This window comes from Vicugna pacos, chromosome 1 (genome assembly GCF_048564905.1).
Source record: "Vicugna pacos chromosome 1, VicPac4, whole genome shotgun sequence".
NCBI classification, from domain to species: domain Eukaryota; kingdom Metazoa; phylum Chordata; class Mammalia; order Artiodactyla; family Camelidae; genus Vicugna; species Vicugna pacos.
The window spans coordinates 86,750,122-86,775,352 of NC_132987.1; the positions used below are offsets into that span (position 1 = coordinate 86,750,122).

A 25,231-nucleotide genomic window follows, 5' to 3' on the forward strand; every position below is an offset into this window, starting at 1 on the left:
ATTTTAATTTTGTTTTATATCTATAAGTAGAAAAAGTATTTGTAAATGTTAAGTTTAGCTTTATATTCTTCAAAAGAAAGAAAAGTTCAACTTTCTAATAATGTATTTCCCATGGATATAGCTGATACTATTCTTAGTTTGGAGTGTTGCTTGAGAGAAAACACATCAAAGAGAATTTTAAAAAGGCCTGAAAGAGAGGAGAAAAAGTAAAGCTTGTGTGAGAGGATTAGGAGAATGTTGTGTGTGGGGAATAAACAAAGAACAGAATACCATTAAATACATTTTTCTCTTATCATAAAAATAGGAAACAGTATCTGGTTAAAGAAGACAAAAAGACAAAAAAATTAGAAGTGAATTTTAATGCATAAATATAAAATAGGATATAAAGCATTTCTTTATAAATAACTTCTGCTTGGAAGTAATAGATTTATGAATGAAATACAGTTTGATCATGTGTTAATTGAAATAATTTTGTGACTGTTTTATTTATGCTTTATACAGCTTGAATAAAGTTAAATGACAATATTAAAAGTAACATATATGTTAAGGAAAAATACACAGTTCCATTTATACTTGCATAATTGCAATGTTAGAACATTGCTGGACAAAATGGTCATGTATCATGAACTCTATCTGTGTTCCACAAAATCAGAGCTTAAGGCAAGGGCTCACCTCAAGAAAATTTATTTGGAAATCAGATCATGCCGAACCAAATCAAATCATGACTGATAGGCAACAGTCATGAATAGCTAGAAAAAGTAAAATAGGAAGGGAGAAAAAAAGGCAATTAGGAAAAAAACCAATGAAAGATTAGTGTAAAGTTGGCAACCACTGTAAGTAATAGTGTTCAATCCTACTGGGAATGTCTAAGTAGACTTACAGTATGAATTTCAGAATTGTCTGCCTAGGCAATGCAAAGAAGAAGCATTTATCTATTGACTCTTTTTTTTTTTAATTGAAGTACATTCAATTACAATGTGTCAACTTCTGGTATACAGCACAATGTCCCAGTCTTGCATATACGTGTGTATATTTGTTTTCATATTTTTTCCATTAAAGGTTATTACAAGATATTGAGCATAGTTCCCTGTGCTATACAAAAGAAACTTTTTAAAAATCTATTTTTATTTATTTTAAATCTATTTTATTTATTGGCTAACATTTGTAAATGTCAAACTCCCAAATTTATTTCCTCCCACCCTGTTTACCGTAAGATTGTTTACTAAGTCTGAGAGTCTGTTTCTGTTTTGTAGGTGAGTTCAGAGTGTCCTTTTTTCTTTTTGGATTCCACATATGTGCTGTGTCATATGGTATTTTTCTCTTTTTCAGGCTTGCTTCACTTAGAATGATGATGTCTAGGTCCACCCATGTTACTACAAATTGCATTAATTTATTGTTTTTTATGGCAGAGTATTATTTCATTGTATAAATATACCACGACTTCTTTATCCAGTCATCTGTTGATGGACATTGAGTCTTAATTCCTGTTGGTTAAGGATTGCCCTGAGGTGGGAGAGGGGAGATTAATGCCGTACAGTTCCAGGTTAATAATATGTGAATATCAAGTGACCTCAAGTAGATATCCACATGTCTGGAATCATAAAAGTCTTAGGTGGGGAGGCAAGGGATGTAATGCACGTGTTTGAAGTGAGGCACTGTAGTCCCAAATGTCACGAAGCCTGCATAGAACTGTTTGTAAATCTGAGGCTGGAATCAGATAAGGCCTCAGTCAGATGTGGTCAAAAAGATGTAAAGTGATGTTGAAGTGTCCAAGACAGCCCACCCATTTGAGATCTACTCACACTCCTGCATGTACCATCACCTCCTACCCCAGTTTAACTAAATCCATCACTATCCTTCTTCCATGTGGGGTATCAGTAAATGCTACAGAAGGTGATGCAGGAATAACAGTGGAATAAGTTATACTGATATTGTAAGGTATTCTCTCTAGTCAGTGTTACCGAAATTATTGTTTTGACTGCAATTGAAAATTTTATGTTGTATTTTTTATCACAGTTAAAAATATTTTGAATTCCACTACAATTTCTTTGCATTTCAAGTATTTTATATATGTATGTATGTATCTTTTTTCCAAGGAAGAGGGCATTTTTAGTGTCTAATATTTCTATTGATTCCTTATTTCAATGTAGTGTATGTGTATGTATGTATGTATTGTGGTGAGTATGATATCTGGCCTTTTGTCTCTTCTGTGCCTTTAATACTTTTATAATAGGGAATTTATTTACTAAGAAATTCAATGGCCAAATGCACACTAAAGTCTGGGGGAGTGCTAGAGTATGGAGATAAATTATAAGCTGGATGTCATACAAGAGCTCACGTTAGCCAAGTGGTTTATTCACGTAGTATATTCTAAGCAAGGAAAAATGATACTGGACAACTTGCAAAGGCCAAGATTCGTAAAGAATTGGCAGACAGTCTTTCTAGTTGAGAAAATTTCCAAACTATCACCAAGTACCTTAGTGACGAACAGAACAGAGGCAAGGAAGTGGTCCACTGCTCAGAAAGCCAAAAGTGTAACAAGGCAAGAAGGACAGAGTTGATTAGAAACCAGAAACACCAGATCCACCTAGATTACTGAACCAGTTCTATGGAGAAAGCTTTGGGATCAGAGCCACATTTTTTCAATGGTGAATTTCAACACTGCAAAACAGTATTGCCTGAAAGTGACCTTTTAGGTTCTGAAAAGGATCATCATCTTCTCTGTTGGGGGTTGCATACACCTGGAGTTGTAATGCAACACTGGAAGATGACGTACTTGATGAATGCCTCTGTGCTTTCAGTAAGCCAGGTTTTTTCTGAATAAATTATTATGCTATCACCCTAAGAAGTTAACATACTTAACCTCTGTCTAATGAAGCTGTTAAATGTTTTACTACTTTTACGTTAATATAGCTTCCATTTATGGAGCACTTAATTTTGCTTTCCATGTAGTATTTTATTTAATTCTCTGAACAAACGGATATGTTGAATAATATCTTACTAGCTTTGTACATGCACAAAAGGGAAGCTCAGCCCTTAAGGAACCTCTCCAAATGAAAACAGCTAGAAAGTGTTGGAGGAGAATTTCAACACAGGAAATCAAACTTGGAGCTTGTGCTCACTTTTATGTTGGATAGATATTTATGGCAAAGTCAGTAACAAAAAGTTTTATTTTCTATGGCAATGTGATAAAACTTTTTTTTTTCTTACAGATGAAGATACAGATTTTTATTCTTCTATGCTTCCAGTACGTCAGTTATATAATAGCAATAGGCACAACACCATGTGCCAAGCATATTAGCTGTAACTCTCCTTTCTCTATCCTGCTGTGGAGTATTTGCCACATTTTAAAGATACAAAACACAAAACAAAACAAAACAAAAAAGCTCAGAGTCACAGTACTATTAAATAGAAGATGAAAGATACTCATATGCTTTCTGTTTTACTGCTCTGCCAATATGAGGAGAATCCAAACTATGTGTAACTACTCCATGAACTTCCTTTTGTCTTCATGCTTAAAGAATGCAATGACACCACATACTGAATGCTGGGCCACCATCCAGCAACACAAAGAACATGTACGTGGGAGCTACTGATGGCTGCTACCAAAGCAATATCAGAGGAACAATTCTACCCTACCACAAACAATTATATTCTCTCTTGTTCTCATTTATCTTGCTTTTTGAAGTGTCCATGTTACTCCTCAGTGCATTTACAAATCTTATGGCTATGAGCCAAAGGGAATTAGTGTTCAATCCTAAGAAAAGCATAACAATAGACATGACTCTGATTGAGAATTATATTCTATTTCCTGTCCTGATAGTTTAATGTGATGTTAAATTTAGCATTTTTAATAAAATTCTCACTTTTTTGCCTTTTTTCTATGTTGAAAAGAAGAGACAAAATATATAAGTAAAAAGTACTTGGTCTTTGGCTTGTCTCATTCCAGCTCAGTGGTCTGGATTACTCAATTAGCTATCAGCAAAGCCATGGTCACCTTATAGTAATGCAACACAGCAGAAAAAACTGTCTTCAATAGAACTAAACAATTCATCTAATAGAATCTTTTTTTCTGAATGGCTTCTTGTTGCTCCAACTTAAAACCACTTGAAGACTTTCATTTTTGCTATTCATGGGTCAATCCTATATCCTCTTTATCTGTAAGAGCCAAAATGGATTTAATCAGGACTCAAGAAACTTTTTCTGTAGAGTTACAGAGTAAACATTTTTCGCTTTGAGGGCCACTTGGTTTCTTTCACAAACATTCCACTTTAGTGTTGTAGCACAAAAGCATAGACAATATGTAAATGGTTTATTACAGCTCTGTTCCAGTAAACTTTATTTATAGAGGTGACATTTGGATTTTGTATATTTTTATGTGTCATGAAATGTTATCCTTTTTTTGAATTTGTAATTAATTTAAAAATGTAAAAAACTATTTTTAGCCACAGTGCTGTACAAAAAGCAGGCTCTTGGGTGAGTTTTGGTTCAGACATCATAGTTTTCTGGCCACTGAGTTAAAGAATAAAATTCAACAAAGGAAAGAAACAAGAGCTTTATTAAACAGGACTGCTGCTTAATATTTTTAGGTACTTAAAAAATTTGCAAACAAGAAACATTTTAAATACAATTAAATAACTATAGGGAGAATGATTTGACATCTGAAGAATGGTAAATGTGAAATATGAGCAAATTTATGTAAGTTGTCGTTGTTCCGTCAGTTGTATAACTAGTTTTTGTAAACTTAATCAGGTGCATCATGTTTCTATAAATAAACTGTGTCCCACTCCCATGGGTGAAATAAGCACTTAGACTCTACCTCATCTTTTCCATCTCAGAAACATTTTAAAACAATTTCTTTATTTTGGTGGGAAAACCCCAAGTTCCTGGGTATCATGTAAGTGTGGGAGTAAATAGTTGCCTGTCATCTCTGCTCTGATGAACTTTGTTCTTAAACTTACCTGCTGAGGCTTCTATCCTGAATGAATATCAAGTTCTTTGGATTTCATTTCGATAAAGAATTTTGTGCACTTTTATGTTTTAAATACATTTTACTTTGTTTAGTAAAGCTGTTATTTCTCTTCAAATTATTTCTGTTTTTCCCTCAAAGTGTCCACGTTTGAGTCAAATAAACTATAAAGTTTGGCAAACAAAAATAGATTTTTTTTTGTCACAATACAGAACATCTCTTCAACAGCAAATACCTGACATTATTGTAGTATCTAAGACAAAATACCATTTGTTTTATTTTTAGTTAAGTTTATTTTTATTAATTTACCAGTTATAGAGATTGTATCATTTTGCTTTCATGAAAAGGGTAATTTTTTAAACTAATTCTTACATTAAAGAATTATGGCAAAGAGGAAGGAGGAAGAAGAGAGGTCCAAGACTGGATTACAGAATTATTTACCAAAGCATCCAAATCACCACATCAGCCTTTCCAATTTTATATTTCAGTTTGGACTTCTGATAATTGACTAAAGAAGTTCTTCCATGTTATCCCGATTATGAAAAATCCCTGTGAAAATGATGAAGAAATCACTTTGTATCTAGATTCATTAAGTGTATGAAATATATTAACATAGCAAATAGCTTATTTAAGGATAAATGTTTACAGTTAAGTTTTATTTTAAAACTATAGGTAATGTTTTATTTAAATATTGCTTTAGATGTGGAGTCTCATAGGTCAAAACACGAATTCATACAATTGTAGTAAAAATCCTATTATAGGAGAATATTACTGTGAACATTTAATTCCCATATTTTCTTAAATTTACCTAAAACAGTATTTCTTAGGGTCTATCAAAATTGATTATTTATAACAAATTAAATATCATAAACACGTTGGTGGCACTTACGTAATACTTATTTCAAAGTCTGGAAAAATGTAATAAATGAAACTTTATCATTCATGGAGTACTTTAAAGTATCTTATATGTTCTCAAGTACTTTGTCATTTAACTCCATTTTCCTCTTTTAATTTTTTTCCTCTTTCACTGCCTTGTTTTGTCATCTCATATAGTAACTATAGTTACTATATGCAGTATTTCAGAATATTTCTTTATGTAATTTTACATGAAAATTAAGGGTCAAAGACCCTATTGAATATACATTTAAATTGATATTTTTATTTATAAAGGTAAATCTTAATTTGCTAAATTAGCTTCCTTCACTGGAAACTTTTTTTTCAGGGTATGGGAAAAAAAATTTTTCCTTTGGGTTTGTTGTCTTCTTATGTTGGTGTAAGAGGCAGAAAAAAGGGCTCTTTTGCTATATTTTTGAGAAATATTTCACTTTACCATTTTCCAGATCCCCAGACAGTAATACATTCTTATTTCTTTGTAAAGTTTGTGGCAATTATTTAGATGGTTGATGATCTGCATACCATTACCCTCTATTTGAGGCACATAGAATGATTGTGATATTTCTCTGTTAGAAAAAGATTCAGTCAATTCTTTTTCATTTTGAAACAACATTGCACACCAGTAAGATACATTACATACGATCTCATGCATATAAAGTACTCATAAATTGAGAACTTTTGATGATTGATTCTGAAACTTAGAAATGTAAGTTCCCTTAATTCACTGACTGCAACATTAGAATTTATCAGACTCGATCATAGCAAGATTTTCTACATAAATTAAGTTCAGATGTAATTATGAGCAACACTTTATAGGAATGAGTTTTTTTCTGATAAATATTGGTATTTTGAAAATGTTACTATTTAAATTATAAAATCCATAAACTTTAAGTAATTAAATATCTACATTGGAACATATACCTTGAATAAAGCATCTGTGATACTGCATCTCATTTCGATACAATTTAAGGTCAGTCAATTTTGATAGCTCACAGCAGAGATTGATAACCCTTAATCTTTGTTAAGCTTCTTTATTGAAGACCATCAAGATTTAATTTTTTTAATCGTACCACTTGTTAGATAAATGGCTTGTAAGTCTCTTTCTTTTTTCACTTTTCCAATTAATCTGAATGTCATTTGAGAGGGCAGGGAACGGGAGAGCTGAAAAAAAAAAAAAGTCTTGCAAGCTAACTCTTACAAATATATTTTTTATCAATGTCAACTTCCAGATAATGCCATCTGTGCTAAATTCCTAACCCTCTCTACTACAGTGCTTTAAGTTGTCTTTCACTTTGATTTATCAGACAACTGACCCTGGCCTAACCCTGTCAGCTTTAGTTCAGAGGAACTCTCACAAAAGACAGGCCTCTGATCTGACAAATTGATTGGCTGCAAGGAACAGTTTAACTGGAAAAGGATCTCCCTAAAAAGTGATAAAGCCCTTTTATTCCCAGCTTACAGCTTTGGGTATGTGGGCAGAATTTATAAAATGTCCAACAGAAGAAAGAAGCATTCTGAGTAATCGGGGAAGCTGATATAAAAGGATGACATAAAATGTCCACGGCTTTCTGTTTAATGATAGTTCTGAGAGTTATCAGCAACTATATTTTAGTTAAAAGCCTTTAAGTGAAGGTTAATTGAAAATGATCATCCTAATTAGAAAACAAATATTAAAATTCTCTTAGGGTTTCCACGCTGACTTTAACTGGAGCATAGTGATTAGGTGTGGGGGTAATAAATTGCAACTTACAGAAAAACTATCAATTGGATTAAGGAACAGGTTGACAGTATCCTCTCTCTGATGAAGCTGTTAGAGTAACTTCTGTCCGTGGAGCTCTGATTCTTATCATATAATCTTGCTATTAGCAATCAATACTCCAGTAAATTTTTATCCAGAAGAAGATTTATGATCACATTTTCATCAGGGTTCAAGAAGTGGAAAAATAGAATTTGATAATTTTTGATCCATGAAAATATTTTTAAAACCAATATAAAATCTAAAGAATGTATTCTTTAAAGTACTTGACTATTACAACTATACTACATGGTAAAATTAGGACTGTTTCCACCTCTTTTCTTGACATTTCTTTTTTGTTTTCCTTCCCTTTCACTTTTCCCCCTCCCATGGCATCTTTTCTTTTTTCTGTACTCCTACATCGTAAAAGATATGCCCTAAATTAACTGCAGCCTGTGTACCCCTTTTATTCTGGGGACATTGATGATGACCCATCTGTTTCTCATAAAGTATGCCCAAACAAGACCAAGATCAAGTATGGAGAAAATTATTACACCTTCTGATGGGAAAAGCTACACATAGATTCGACGTTAGGAAGTAATAGAATATATGTCCTCAATCCTCTCTCCTACCTGAAATGAGGACGTGGGGTCTGGAGGAAGGATGGCCACCCTGATGTCAGACAGTTAAAAATTACCCGTAATGGTAATGTCAGAATTGAGAGTCAAGCTGTGCTGCAGCAAGTGTTGTATAAAGAATTCTGTGACAATCCTAATAGCTATCCTAGGACTGGCATGACTGTGTGTGTTTCCACTGTACATAGCCTTCATTGATTTCTAGTTTTATTCTAACTTGGTCCTCTGGCTTTCCTGGCAGTCATGTTAGCCACATGATAGTTCTCTGTTTCACTGTATTCCTGCCAAACTTATCCAGAGTACCTTTGCATTATTTACAGATGCCTGATCGGATGTTTTTGGATGAGGGAAACAAAGGCTCTAAATTGACCCTCATTTTAAGCTTAGGTGTTCGGGATGATGTTGAAGATGCTTTCCAAGAGTGAATACAAGTCCTTCCATGGAAAGATACAATATAATCTTTCTAATGACCATTTAAGTCTAATTTCTGAGTAGTTTAAGATATTATAAACAAATAATAAAAAATAAGCTCAACATAACACCTTGCATAGCCTTACGTATAGACATTTTTAATAATTTTTTTGAAAATTTGGCAATAGCCAACATACAAAATTGATTATCTCTTTCAAGTCAGATAAAGGGTTTAGGTAAAAAAAAAATGACTGGGACACAATTAAACCATACTTTAGATAACATATCTAGATAACTTTGATATTCATTCAATAATTATGTTTCTATTTTTTTCCTGTTGTTCTTGTTGTTGATGTATGATTGATTTGCAATATTGTGCTACTTTCAGGTGTATAGCAAAGTAATGCAAAAATATTATTTTCCATTACAGGTTAATATAAGATATTGAATATAGTTTCCTTTAGTATACAGTAAATCCTTGTCATTTATCTATTTTATATATAGTAGTTTGTATCTGTTAATCTCATACTCAATTTATCCCTACTATCTCTTTCCCTTTGAAAATCATAATTTTGTTTACTATATCTATGAATCTGTTTTTGTTTATATATAGATTTATATATATATAAATATAGATATCTATATATATAGGTATAGATAGACTTGTTTGAATATAGATTTGTATTGTTTAGATTCCACATAAAAGTGATGTTAACTTGCTTCACTAAGTATAATATTCTATAGGTTCTTCCACCTTGTTGTAAACAACATTATTTCATTTTTTATGGCTGAGTAATATTCTGTGTGTGTGTGTGTATGTGTGTGTGTGTGTGTGTAGCACATCTTCTTAAGGCAGTTGTCTATTGATAGGCATCTGGGTGGCTACCATGTCTTGACTGTCCTAAGTAGTAGTGCTATGAACATTGGGACGCCTGTATCTTTTCAAATTAGAGTTTTTGTTTTTTTCTGGATAAATACCCTGTAGTGGGATTGCTGGATCATTTGGTAGCTCTATTTTTAGTTTTTCAAGGAAACTCCATGCTGTTTTCCATTGTGATTGCATCAATTTGCATTCCCATCAGTAGTGTAGAAGGGTTCCCTTTTCTCCACATCCTCTCCAGAAAATATTATTTGTAGATTCTTTTTGGTGATAGCCATTCTGACAGGTGTGAGGTGATACCTCATTGTACTTTTTATTTGCATTTCTCTAATTATTAGCGTTGTTGAGCATCTTTTCACGTGCCTGTTGGCCAACTGTATGTCTTCTTTGGAGAAATGTTTATTTAAGTCTTCTATCCATTTTTGATTAAGTTATTTGTTTTTGATGTATGTTTTAGAAATTAGTCAGTCACATAGTTTGCAAATATTTTCTCCCAACGCATAGGTTGTCTTTTCATTTTGCTGATAGTTTCCTTTGCTGTGCAAAAGCTTTTAAGTTTGATTAAGTCCTATTTCTTTATTTTTGCTTTTATTTATTTTACATTTAGAGATTGATCTAAGAAAATATTGCTACAATTTATATCAGAGAAAGTTTTGCCTATATTCTCCTCTAGGAGATGTATGATGTCATGTATTATTTTTAGGATATTTAGATGTTTAAACCATTTTGAGTTAATTTTTGTGTATTGGGTGAGGTAGTGTTATAACTTCATTGATTTACATGTAGCTGTCCAGCTTTCCCAACACCACTTGTTGAAGAGACTGCCTTTTCTCTGTTGTATATTCTTGCCATCTTTGTCATAGATTAATTAACCATAGGTATATGAATAATTCTGTTTGTTAAATAGCTTATGTTTCATTTTAACATTTGCTATTGCTCACTGATTTTTTTAATGTTCATCACTTTTTAGAAATTACTTACTATTTATATTATTTTCAGCATTATTAAATGAATTGCCACTTATAGGAAAACTAGTAGTATAATAATGTGCACCCTTCAGTTTTTAATTATTAATTACCTAACACTATGTTAGCCATAATGCTTTCTCATTTAGTGTAATGTTGAATATTGGTTTGACAAAGAGGACAGAAAAAAGGTTTTACAAAAATAAAGCAGGCAAAAAGAAAAATAATCTCATTGATAATATGATCCAAAATCAAGAAAAGTTCCAATTAGGTTTAGCATTTTGAAATACTACGTATAAGAAAACAGAGAATGAAAATACAGCATATCTAATAGAATATGACCTTGAATATACTTCAAATTAAAAACACAGGTCTTATATATTTATTTTTTTCCTTTTTCTTTACTGTATTAGATGTAGTTATTTAGAGTTATCTAGTCCAACTTTCAGAGATTGAGAGTCAGGGAGGAGGATAAACATTAGGAGCATCAAACTGAGACAGTAAATCAACTGTTCTTACATTACTGGGAGCACTTGTCTTCTGACATCCCACTTTGTGTGTATAGAGAATTCACCAAGGACCTCACCATTTGATCTTGTTACTATGGGAGTGGAAAATGCCCTTGCCCAGCTGCCAACATTCAGTTACCCAGAAGTATCTACAGTCTGCATGCATCCTCCCAAAATAACGACCAAAGCAAAGGATCCTGGGGATATAGGAGTTGGACAGAATCACTTATATGTACTTTGGAGTTGAAAATAGCAAGCTAAAACACTGCACATTGATACGGTAGGAAATGTTAAATATATATACATTTTAAAAGCAAGTATATGTTTGTTTTAAATAACAATGGCAAAAGTTTATTCTTGAAAGAGTGAACTTCAATTTTCAAAATAATCAGTTTACTTAGAATAACATTTTATCCAAGAATATTTTTAAATGAGGAGCTATGAGGTTCATATTTAACTACAGTTTGTTTCTGTCTTGGGACTAACCTAAGTGAGTTTTAATTGTCCGTTCTTTGACTTCTTCCATTTCTCAGCTCCTGTGTCTAGCTCAAAACACCTATTTGTAGCTAGATTTCTCACATTCTCCAGTTTTCATGAAATGAGCATATCCCTGTCTCTCTAGTAGTCCTTTATCTTTTCTCTACCGATTGTACAATACCACATGTCAAAGTAATAGTGAAAATAGTAATAAAATAAAAGAAGAGTGAGTATTCCCTTTATATTATTTTAACTAACGTTTAGCTGAGACCCAGGGACATTGATGTGCACAAAGAAACTATTTGATCATGAAGATTCCTTTTTGTTTGTAATCTCAACTGAAACCTTTTGAATATACAGACTTTAACAAATGCGCTATGAGAAAAAAGATATTAGAACAATAGCACGCCGTGTCAGATAATGATATTGAAAATGCTGCAAAACTCCATAGCAAAGAACCATACTTCCAATTCACATCTTTATGTTTGACACAGTATAGAGTATGTATAGATTTAGTAAGAAAGTCTAAAAGATTTACTCACTGACAAACCTTTTTTGAAAAAATCTTTTGTACATCAATCATTATGAATAGTTTGGGCAACAAAGTTCTAATATCCTTTATCAAATTGAAAACGTTTTAGTATATCTTTATATGTAGATACAGCGTTTTTCTTTCTTTAATGGAAAATTGAATTACCCATTTCTTATGTTAGTATTAACCTTTTAAAAAGCACCAGAAATTTAAAACACAGGATAGATACTAATTATTAAAGTAAAATTTTAAACAAATTTTGCACTCAACTAATTTTTTAAAAGAACTAGTATTTTAATATACTTTAGAATGTCAAAGTTTTTATTTCATAAACTACATTTAAAAATTTTTCTATCTGATTTTAGTGCTATAATACATCATGTTGCATCATTCAGTCATGCTAGTTTTGATCCATGTGGTTTTCAAGTCAGTTGGGTTATTTTCAGCACAGCATGAAAGAAGAGTTTAATCACTTTAATCCAAGCCATTTGCTTCATGTAATGTCAGTGTATACATGAAAATGTTAGCAAACATTTTTCCAAATATGCTATGATACACAATGAAGAAAAGGAAAAGTACAAAACTGTTCTATCTGTGTTGAGCTGAAATCATCCCACCTAAGAAAGTATTTTTAAATCATACTTCCTGAACATTTAACTTCATACAGGTTTAATTATATTTTCCTGTACTGCTACAGATGAAAGTGTATCTACAGAGAAATGGCATTTATTCCTGCAGTGCTTGATAATGTTTTAGGTACACATAGAACTCATCCTGTTCTGTAACAGATTGTGAAACTAATTCTTTATAATGGTGCTGTTAAATGTATACATTTGTACCTTCTATCTGAAATAAGTCTTCAGCTGTTTAATATCTCTAGTTTCACATTTCACTGGAGGGGAAAACACAAATGGCTCTGCTATCCAGAGTTTTGCCCATGAAATGTTTCCTAACAAGCGTTGCCATGTCAAATATAAGTGGATTGGCTTTAGATTAGTCAAACCGCTTTACTATTTACCTGTGAAAATTGAGGTCTTGAGTTCACGGAACTAAATGATTTCCCTTACAAAGTAGTTCTCCAAGTTGCTAAGTCATAACTAAACAGGCTTTTTCAGAAACAAAAGAGCATTTTCTTGACCTATAGCACATATTTTCTGAACTTCTAACAACATTTCCTTAAAATGCATACACTTATATAAGAATGGACCCACCATAGGAGTTTTCAGCCATTTAGCTATGCTTTCTCTGTGGGTCAGAAAGTGTTTGACTTTCTATTTTATTCTATTTTTAGTATATTGTAACAGTGAGAGGAGAATATTATTATTCTTTTACAACTGGAAATTTTTAAAGCAGGTTTTCAGATGTTTAGCATTTTTAAAGTTATTTTTTTTACAAGTGATTTTTAGAAAGGAGCAGCAAATTAGGAGTTAAAAGTAGTATCAGAAAAGCCATAGGTGGCTTAGACAATCAGAGCCTTCACAAGGGAAGCACATAAAAATTACAATAGTTTTCATATATTGTCCAATGTACTTTACAAATAAAACTCAGACCAGTTATATGTGTTTTCAAAATCCTATTAAGGTAGTAATATTTTTCAAAATTATTAATTTGTACATGTTCCCTTGGCATATAACTGATCATTTTAGTTATGATTAACTTATTGATAACTAGAAAAATTTATCATTGTTAGTTGTGCTTGAAAATTATAATTGGGACACTTTTGTATATTATAGTATCTTCATGTAAACAATTTTTTTTTACTTATTTTGATAAATTATATTTTCTAGTAAAGGTTTACCACATAGTATAGCTGAAATTTACCTTTTGAGGTCATCTCGTCAGATACCTGTCTCCTATAAAAATCAACTTGAACCTGAATCTCTCCTATACTTGAAAATCTCTAGAAAATGAGAATCATATACTGCTCTTCTAAATAAATGGTTACAGATTTCTGAGGAATTTTGTTTTTAATCAAAATACATAATGGCAGTACTTATATTTAATGTGATATTTCAGTCACAAGTTAGACTTCACATAGATTGTTTGCTAATAAGTCAAGCAGCCTTAATTTTTCTGTCATTGCAATTCTAGAAGTCAGAAGACTCACCTTCTAAGGAAAGCACATATGCAATTTAAAGCCATTGCGTGACTACTTTTCCCTTGGGCAGTGTGATGCTCAGCTGAACGCTAAAGACACTAGACTGTCATGGGAACGAGATGGTAGGGAAAATGTAGTTAAAAGGCAGAGGCAGTTTTGTAAAGTTCAGCACCTTTAAGTTTCTCAAAAGGAAGAGTACGGCTTACTGTCATAAGCAGTAAATAACATGAATGAGAGCACATCTTGTTCCTAAAAGGGCATCAATAAAGAATCAAATTAATAACACACAGACAACACTAAAAACAATATCTCTGGCCTTCTCACCAGTTGTACAAAGTCCACTGGTTTTGCATAAACAATCATAAGAGATTTTTTTTCATTCTCGTACTGTATAACTCATTACTCACCCACGAACTTTTAATAGAATTGAGATAAAATTGCAGTACAGACTTATATATATTTAAATTCTTCCAAAAACATATTTTTTTTTGCGGGAGGAAAAAAAACAGTTAAAACTTACATTTCCTATTGTTGCAAAGTCTTTTTTACCTTAGCATTTTCCAAGTTATCTTATATTTTAAAATATAGACACACCGTTCCACCACTTTTTAATTGTTTGAACTTGGAAAAGTGAATGAGATGCTTTAACCTTTATTTCTTCTCTTGTTATATGAGGAAAATAATAGCATACCCAGGTGACACGAGAGAAGACTGAGTGAAATTTGGTCACATGGTCCCAGGAAATAATGAACAATAATAAATAGTGAATATCATTACGACCGTTTCTTTTAATTTATCTAAAAACTTGTATTACATAAATGCAAACTATTTTAAACTTAACTTTTTAAATTTCCTTTTTTTTCGTTTCTTTTTTCCCCTCCTCAATATTCTCCTGCCATCTCTCTCCAGTAGTATTTAGTAATAGGGTATGTCCACTATATTTTTTCATTCTTATATAACTCTGTAGAGGTTTATATTATATATGCCCATATATATATATTATATTATATATTATATATATATATAATATATATATATCTCATGTCTTTCAGTTTACAGTTTTACAAAAGTAGGATTGTGTTATTTACATTATGCTACTTTATTCTTCCACTCAAAAATAACTTATAGAAATTCCTCTAGGTCATGTGAGATAGGTCTCAGACTTTATTTTAACTTTATTTGACTGTACGATGTTCTCTGGAATACATAGTCCTTCCTTGAAAGCTGAGTATTCACTGTGTTTTAAAAATATTTTTTACCTCTATTACAAAATTATATACTAAAATGTTTAAATTTTAATAATTTGTGCTTTTATTTGTATGAGTTACCACATCAGGTTTGGGATGTCTGTGTTAAAATGCACATGGTTATTTAGTTTTAATTAATGCTCTCAGGTTGGAGACAACCCTAGAATACAAATCCACGAGGGGCTTTATTTCTGTTCCATAATATGTCCCAAGTGTCCAGTAGAGTGTCTGGAACTTTCTGTAATTGTCCAGCAGTGTATCCAAAATGCTTAGAAGAATAATTATAATTTTTTTATGTTCAATACACATCCCTTGAATAATGAACAAAAAGAATATACTTCTTCATACTTCCAATAGCAATGTACTACTCTCTTTTGCTCCATCCACCCCACCAGCAGATTTTATCCTATTTTTGTAGATTAAAAAAAAAGTGAATCTGAGAAAAATAAAGCCTCCTTTATTGTATTTATTTTACATTGTCCTAATATATTTAGCATTTCCAATTTTCTTTTGCAATTGCCTTGTTATTCTGTGAATTATTAACTAGAATTCTATCATTTTATTTTTTATATTTTTTTCTTCTCAATTTGCAAGGGATCTTTTTTACTGTAGAGATAATTCTTTATCCTTCATCTACCTTATGCATGTACTTTTGGTCTGTCATTGTATATTGAATTTGTTTATGATATTCTTTGCACAATAAGCATTTTGTTGTTATATTTGTATTTTTTATTTTTGCATATTTATATTAGCTAACTTACTTAAACCACTAAATTATAATAAATGTGCACTTATTCTTTGCTAAGTGCCATTTGAATTATTCATTTTGGAAATTTAACTCCAGCCTCTAATGCAAACCAAAAGATCTCACGGGAATAAAACTAAAAGCTGCAATTACTTTTCTTTTTCTTTTGTTCTTTTTTTTTTTTTTTCAGTTAAATGAGATTCTTTAAATTCTGCGGTGCTTTACAATTTTCAGAAGTTTCACAAACATGATTTTATATAATCCCATAACCCCATTTTTTGTAATCCCTTAAACCTATATTGCCCCTCCCCACTTCCTCCTCCCCACTATTTACCACTAGCTTTTCTCTATATCTGAGCTTGCTTTTTTTGCTGTTTTATTCACTAGTTTGTTGTATTTTTGGCTTCCACATATAGGTGATACCATACAGTATTTGTTTTTCTCTTGTCTGACTTATTTTGCTTAGCATAATGCCCTCCAAGTCCATCTGTGCTACTGCAAATGTCAAAATTGTATTCTTTTATGGCTGAGTAGTATTCCACTGTGTGTACGTGCACACCACATCTTTATTTATTCACCTGTTGATGATCATTTAGATTTCTTCCATTCCTTGGCAATTGTAAATAACCCTGCTATTAACATTGGGGTTCATGTATCTTTTTGAACTAGTGGGTTTTTTTTTTTTTCAGGTATAAACCCAGGATTGGAATTGCTGGGTCATATAATAGTTTTATTTTTATTTTTCTGAGAAATCTTTGTACTGTTTTTCACAGTGGCTGCTGTAATTTACATTCCCACCAACAGTGTACGGTGGGTCCATTTTCTCCATATCCTTGACAACATTTGTTGTGTTCTTTTCGATGATAGCCATTCTGAGAGGTGTGAGGTGAGATCTCATTGTGGTTTTGCATTTCCCTGATAATTAGTGATATTAAACATCTTTTCACGTGCCTGTTGGCCATCTGCAGTTCCTCTTTGGAAAAATACCTTTCTTCACAGGATTCTGCTTCTTTAACTAGAAACTGCTTTGTAAATCTTTAAATAATTTAATCAGTCATTGTTAAATATGAGTTATTAATTAACTTGAGTCTTACTATGTCTTTATTTTGTCCTTAAGCTAAATGATATTAGTTTATTTTTTTCATGTCTTTGTTTTTAATTTTCTGAAGTTTTCTTATGCGAATATTGATTGGTAGCTTCATTTTATCTATGGAAAATTTAGTTAAACAGATTGTGTATAATGTGTATCTTCTATGGAAGTAACATACTTAAATGGTATACTTTAATAAATAAGATACAAATGGGATAAAAAATTTTGCATGATAAGATATCATTACTATTTTATTATTTCTAATGTTTCTATATTCATTCTTATAGCTTTAATAGTATTTAATTGAATAATACATTCATATTACCATATAGCAAAATTAATTCTTAAATATAATGTTTTGTTTAAGATATGTGGAACTAAAATACATATGAATTTAACTGTGATGGTGTATGTATGTGTATATATATACATATCTGTATTTATATATACACATACATACACATTAAACTTTGATGATGCCTAATAATGGTGATAACATAGAATTTGAATTAACAGAGGATCATTAATCTTTTTCTCAAATGATTTCTTTCCATTTCATGTTATTTGTGTTTGTTTCAGAGCTACTACATTGACTAGTTAAAATTTCTTTCTTTCTTTTGGCATTCCTTTGAATACTGTCTGCTAAAATTGCATATAAAAAGAAATAATGGATGTCAGCAGAAATTAAAACAAGTAGTAAAATTAATACTTTAAAAATTGAGCAATGTCATCACTGAGAATACATATTAAAGGATACATAGAATATAAAAATATTACTGTGATCATGAACCAGGGTAGTTTTATATACCTAAATCCCATCTCCCCAAAATATTTAGTTACCCTTTATTGTATTGACATTTCTGAGACTTTAAAAGTATTTTATTCATTTAGTCATTTAGTCATTATTCATTAGGTAAATGCCTATTGAAAATAAGCTCTGTGGTAATTTTTGGAACTATCATGGTGACCAAGACATAAATGACCAGAAAGCATAAAATCTAGCAAAACTCTGGACAGATGTTGAAAAATGTATTTTATAATATGATAAAGGTGATGAAAGCAGTGAACATTGTTACTGTATCAGATAAGAAAGAGACCATCTTTAGTGTGGAAGGTAATCAAGAAACTCCCTACAGAGAAGTAAGAGAACAAGTGTAGGAGTTGATCAGGTTTTCTTTTCTCTCTCTTTCAAGAGGAAACAGTAAAAGCCAATAATAAACATAGAAATATTGGATAAACTGAAACAATAAGATAAATATAAACATAAATATGGGATAAATGTAAGTGTAACTGAAGAAAGGGTTTAAAGAAATGAAAGAAATCCTTTTCAGCTAAAATGGTAAACTGAGCAGTATGTAGAGGCATTTTTATTTTATCATAAAAACCGTGTGATATCATTGATGAAACAGATGTGGTCAGACTTTTATTAGTTATAGCTCTCTACCAACAGGGTGGAGAATGAATTAGAAACAGTAAGAGTAGAATTATCTATGTGAAAAATAGAGAAAGCATGGAAAAAGGATATCGTTATTATAAGCATCTCTCATATCTATATGTATTATTATAGTTTATCTACAAAATGATAGTTATTATCTACAGAAAAATATAGATATAAAATATACACCATCTTCCAATTGTGCGACAAAATTATTTTCTTAATAAACTCTCATTTAGGATTTTCCAAAGTAGGCAGTTTTTGGATTGAAACACACAAGAAAGTCACTTTTTCAATTATATTTGATTTTGTCCTAATTTCAAGGCTATGATTAATCCAGGTCAAGCAATAGTCAGTGGATAGAAAGCAGAAAAATTCTGTCAAATACTTTTAATTTCCAGATTCCATCTAGTTTTTTTTTTTTTAATGCTACAGTTATTTTCTCAAAGACACTCTGACATTTTGACAAATTTGTGGTAGGATCTCTATTTGTCTTGCAAACAAAATGCATTTCATTCTAATCATTGATCATTTCCCTCTAGGTGCTGATAAGCTGTCTTTGAATAACTGCAGGCATTTGACTCAGTGTCATAGACATTGACTTTTTGTCGTTTTATTTGAACATATCCATAGTTTAAATATGGAATTTTTATAGTTTTCTTAATAATAATACCTCATAATTAAAATAAATTTAGTCAGTGATGCTATAATTTATTTTGATGGTCCCCCAGTGCATTGTCCTTGTTAAGTGGTTACTTCCTAGGTAATTCTGTGATATTAACAACATACATTAAATATGACATATTTGCTAAATAGAAAAGCCACCTATATTTAAATTGAACAGTTTTGCTATGTATACTAAACTATGACTGTGGCTTTCCATAATTTTAATAAAAATATATAACATTGTTTTAAAGTATTTATGTACCTTGCATATTTATATAAATATATAACTATAAATATAGAAATTCTCTACCAGCATTGTATTGAAAGTAACTAAAATGAACAAATTTTGCAACACAATTGTGGTTCTTATGTATGCTATGCTTTATTACTTCTCATCATTGGGGAAATGAATCCTTTCTTATTTCTCTACACATTTACAAAATTTAATTGCATGCTCAATGTTCTCATTCTCACACATTCTTTTTTTCTGTTGTATTTGGATTGCTTATCTATTTAGTGCCATCCTTGACATATTTTGATTTAAGAGTTCACAGTAATTTCATATCCTGATCTAGGTTTTAGTCTTTTTTATACTGTTGCAGACTTTAAAGATATCATTTTCCTGTTATCAGCGATCTACGATTTATAAGACATACACCACCTTACATAAGTCACATATCTAACTTTGAGTGTGACTTGATTTTTCAAAATGATAAACCAGTTTGAATGTAAGTAGGTCTTCTGTACATTTTAATGTTTCTTATAACACCCCTTTTGTTATATACAAACCTGAGGGGCAAAACATCATAATTTTGCAGCTACAGAATCTTAGCAGTACAAAACTGGGAATGCAAACTACTTAGAAATATAAATACCCCATGCATTAAGCTAAGAGCAGAAGTTAGGCTAACAAAGTTAGATGAACAATGCAATGCAGAGTTCAAAAGTTGTGGACTCACCATTTGTCAGTCATTGGAAAAAAACGGGATATCCAGTCTTACAGAAGATACATGAATTCAGCAAATCCATTCAAGGAGGTGATTTTTCCAGTGAAAAGTTAGACAAGCTTGACTCAAGGAGCACCCATGACAGTAGTCTAGGCGAAAAGGAGATAGGGAGAGCATGGTGCAAACACAAAAGGAAGATGCTAGAGAAAACAAGATGAGTTTTCAAATTTGAGGCAACCAATGAATTGTTGGGCAGATATTCAGGTTTCAAAAGGTCTAGAATACCTGATGAGGAATCCTTGGGGTTTTAAGGACACAGATTACATCTTCAAGTTACGTGAATGAGGGAATAAACATTACACAGCCAACTCCTCAAAAGATAGCTAGAGTACAAATTAAGTGTATACATACATATGTTTACACATTCATGTATAGATATATAAAGACAAATAAATACATGAGTTAATGAATAAATGAAAAAAAAATAGTGAAGTAACCAACAGTCATGAAGTGGCATATACTAAGTGCTCAATAAATGTAAGAATCCCAAATTTACCATCATTATGCTCCTCATAGTATTACAAAGCTGATACAAAATATTGGCAGCTTTTTGTATTAGATATAACATTAGCCTCCCAAATATATCCTCACCCTACTTTCTGGAATCTGTGAATATGTTAAGTTAGACAATGGAGAATTGAGATTGCAGATGGATTCAACTAATCTTGAGATGGGAAATTAACCTGAATTACCTGATTGGGATCAATGTGATCACAAGTTTCCTTAAAGTGGAAGAGGGAGGAAGAATTTGTGTCAGGGTGATATTATATGAGAAAGATTTTATTATTACTACAGATTTATTATTACAAAGTTATTACTGACTTTGAAGTTACAAGGAGTTAACAAAGGATGGGGGTAACTTCCAGAAACTGGAACAGTCAAGAAATCAGATTATCCCATAGAATCTCCAAAAAGGAATGTAGCTGGGTGGACACCTTGATTTTAGCCCAGTGAAATCCATTTCAAATTTATGGCCTCCAAAACTTTAACTAACACAGTTGTGTTATATTAGACCATTACATTTATGGTAATTTGTTATACCAGAAATAGGAGCCTGATGCATCAGCCATTCCTCTCCCACTTTTTTGATTTCTGGCATTGTCTATGTTCCAATTTAGAAGCTAGAAGTACAAAATATTTGAAGTTCTATAAACTCTTGGAGCTAGGGCATTAGTATGTGACCATTTTTGACCAACAATTCTTGAGAAATGAAATTAGAATAACAAACTCTGGGAAGAATGTTTCTTTCTTAAGAAAATAGGTCCAAAAAAGAAACAACAGAAACAAAGAAACAACAGGTGGGGAATCACTGGAGTTTTAAGGACACAGATTAATTCAGTATTTTTTGTCTGGATTGGTCCTGTGTATATGTGATGTCTATGAATGACAACTGAGGACGAGGAATCAATCCAACTGATGAATAGCTATTTACTGGGAATCTGTATTAAATACATTTTTCTGAATTTATCTTAAATAGTAATCTTAAACGCTATAAAAATTAGATAAGGTTAGTGTGCTGTGACTTTATTTTAATGAATCATTGCTAAACACTGATTTTTATGAGGGGGTCACATATTTTTAATGCTGTGTCTTAAAACCTTGCAATGGCATCATCATAAGATTTTCTGTTCATTTCCCTAATGACTGGTGATGTTGGGCATCTTTTCATGTGCCTGTTGGCCATCTGCATTTCTTCCTTGGAAAAATATCTTTTCAGTACCTCTGCCAATTTTTAATTGGGTTCTTTAGTTTTCTTTTGATGTTGAGTTTTATCAGCTGTTTATAAATGTTGGATATTAACCCCTTATCAGTAATATAACTTACAAATACTTCTCCCATTCAGTAGGTTGTCTTTTCCTTTTGTCTATAGTTTCCTTTGCTGTGCAAAAGCTTTTAAGTTTAATTAGGTCCCGTTTGTTTATTTTTGCTTTCATTTACTTTGCTTTAGGAGACAGATCCAAAAAATATTGCTGCGATTTATGTCAAAGAGTGTTCTGCTTATGTTTTCAACTAGGAGTTTTATGGTTTCAGATCTTACATTTAGGTCTTTAATCCATTTTGAGTTTATTTTTGTATATAATGTTAGAGAATGTTATTTCATTCTTTAGCATATAGCTTTCCAGTTTTCCCAACACTTACTGAAGAGACTGTCTTTTCTCTATTGTATAGTCTTGCCTCCTTTGTCATAGATTCGTTGATCGTAAGTACCTGGATTTATTTCTGGGCTCTCTATTCTGTTCCTTTGAGCTATGTGTCTGTTTTTGTGCCAGTACCATACTGTTTTGATTACTCTAGCTTTGCAGTATAGTCTGAAGTCAGGGAGCAATAAGACATTCCCTCACACCTATCAGAATGGCAGTCATCAGGAAGAACAAAAGTAACAAATGTTTGCTAGGATGTGGAGAAAAGGGAACCCTGTACACTGTGGGTGAGAATGTAAGTTGATGCAGCTAGTATGGAAGACTGTATAGAGGTTTCTCAAAAAACTAGAAATAGAACTACCATATGACCCAATAATTACACTCCTGGGTATATATCAGAAAGAAAAAAAAAACCCACTAATTTGAAAAGATACATGAACCCCAATGTTCATAAAACATTGTTTACAATTGCCACAGTATAGAAGCAATCTAAGTGTCCATCAACAGACAAATGGATAAAGAAGATGTGGTATATCATACACAGTGAAATCCTACTCAACCACAAAAAGTATGACATTTTGACATTTGAAGTAACATGGATAGACTTGTAGGGCATTGTGCTAAGTGAAATAAGTCAACAAAGAAAGGTAAATACTGTATAATGTCACTTATATGTAAAATTTTAAAAATGCACCAAACTAGTGAATATAACAAAAAAGGAAGCAGATTCATAAATACAGAGGACAAACTAGTGGTTACCAGTGGCGGGATGGTGGTGGGGGGGCAATAGAGGGCTAGGGGATTAAGTACGAACTATTATGTATAAAATAGGCTGCAAGGGTATATTGTACAATGCAAGGAATATAGACAATATTTTATAGCTATCAATAGAATATAACTTTAAAAAATTATGAATCACTATATTGTACATGTGTAACATATAATATTGTACATCAGCTATAAAAAATAATTCAACAGGGAACAAAAAAGATTTTCCATTCATATAGATTTTGGATTCAATATTCTTCTTTGAAAATTGAGATACTTACTAATCTTCTGTCTAAAATTCTATCCCAGGATTCTTCAAAGATTTCTGTCTCTAGTTAGGTAGGAAATTTACATATTTCTTTATTCTCTGTAATATAGTTTGATGAACCAAGATATCTGAATGAATTTGGAGTCAGTAAGAGACTTGTTAAATATCTTTATCCATTAATGGTTTCATAAAAGAAAGCTTGCACACATACATGAGCCTGTTGACAACAATCTACATTCAAATTTGTATTTTTGTAAGATTTTGTTTGGAAGATTTTATTTTAAGCATCATTTGTTAATAGTTAGGTTTGCCTGTTTTCTATGGGCTTAAGAATGCAATTATTATCTGCAGTAGAGAATCCCTGCTTAATTCCTTAGACAGTTTGGCAGTGGAGTTAATCAAGAATTGATACAAGAAAAAATTCCCAATTACACAATTCCAGATTAAATCAGAAAAAATGCATACTAGAAAATTACACTTCAAATGTGGCTCTTTGTATTATCATGTTTATTCTTAGAAATTACTGTAGCGCTCAGGACAAACTGTCTTATTGTGTAATAATATAGACCTCAGTTTCCAGTTCTAGTTACACTCAACGGGCAGATAGTTATTTAGGGAGACCATCCTCAGCGAGTGATTGGAGACCCATCTGTTTAAGGACTGGCTGCCAGTGATAGCCAAAGACAGGGAAGATCCATCATTTTAAGTGGGGGATCAATGACTGAGAGCGTACTGTACAAAAGCAAGTCAAGAGAGTGTTATTTTGTATTGGAGAAAAGTCAAATGATATTGACCCTCTCTAAGTTATGTAGAATTGGATTTAGGGACACAGTTTTTATTGTGAGTGCTCCGTGTAGCTTGTTAAAGTCATTCAAGCAGCAGTAACACAAGGCACTTCAAGTCTCTACCTATCATTAAAAAGAATAAAAGTATATCCATTCAACCACTCTTCAGAGAAAAAGAAAAAATGTCAATGTTGTATGTCTCTCAAATCTCTCCTCTAGAATCTTTTGAAGTGAAACACACAATACACATTTAATACTCAAATACTATTTTCTCCTATCAAGCAGATGGGCTGTCTACTCGAACAGGATATAGTTCAATCAAGCATGAAATCATAGACTAGTAAATCAGGAGAGTACTCAAGATATCATCTATAAAATCTTGAATTAAATGTGACCTAGGGAAGCTAAGTGACTGCCTTCATGATTAAACAAACAAAAGAGGATGGTAGAGAACTAAGGTATAATTAGAACTAAATATTCTTCGATTTGCATATTTTCGTCTACAATAATATGATGCCATCCCAATTAGCCATTATCAAATAATTAAACATTTAGGAAAATATAATTATATATCAAACAATAACAAAGTAACAAGATAAAGTCCACTTATGGATAATATAGTGAATTGATACCCAATATTCATCTCTTGTCATGCTATACTGCAAAGGCTGAAGACTGAAAAATTCAGTTCCTCAGAATTTCTTGTCACTAGTATTTCATATGTTACTAAAAGCTCAGCCGGTTGGATAAGCTCACGCATGTTTGGGAACTTGATACTAGACAAAGACTACTTTGCAAGCGGTATCATTTGGTGTTCTCTAGTAACATCAGTCAAGACCTTTGTTTCCATCCATGGGTGTTGAGATGCAGGCTTAAATTCTGTCTGGATCTAACAGGCATGGTCCACTTCTATAGCCAATAATTGTGGTGGGACCATACTCAGGCCTACATTACAACTAAAGTGTTCCTGTGGT

At 31.9% G+C, this 25,231-nt stretch overlaps 1 non-coding gene across 7 annotated transcripts in view; it reads left to right on the plus strand.

Annotated features, from left to right (window-relative positions):
- LOC116277668 (uncharacterized) overlaps window positions 1–25,231 on the plus strand; it is a 299,305-nt gene that overhangs the window by 159,438 nt on the left and 114,636 nt on the right. The gene's annotated exons all lie outside the window — the stretch shown is intronic.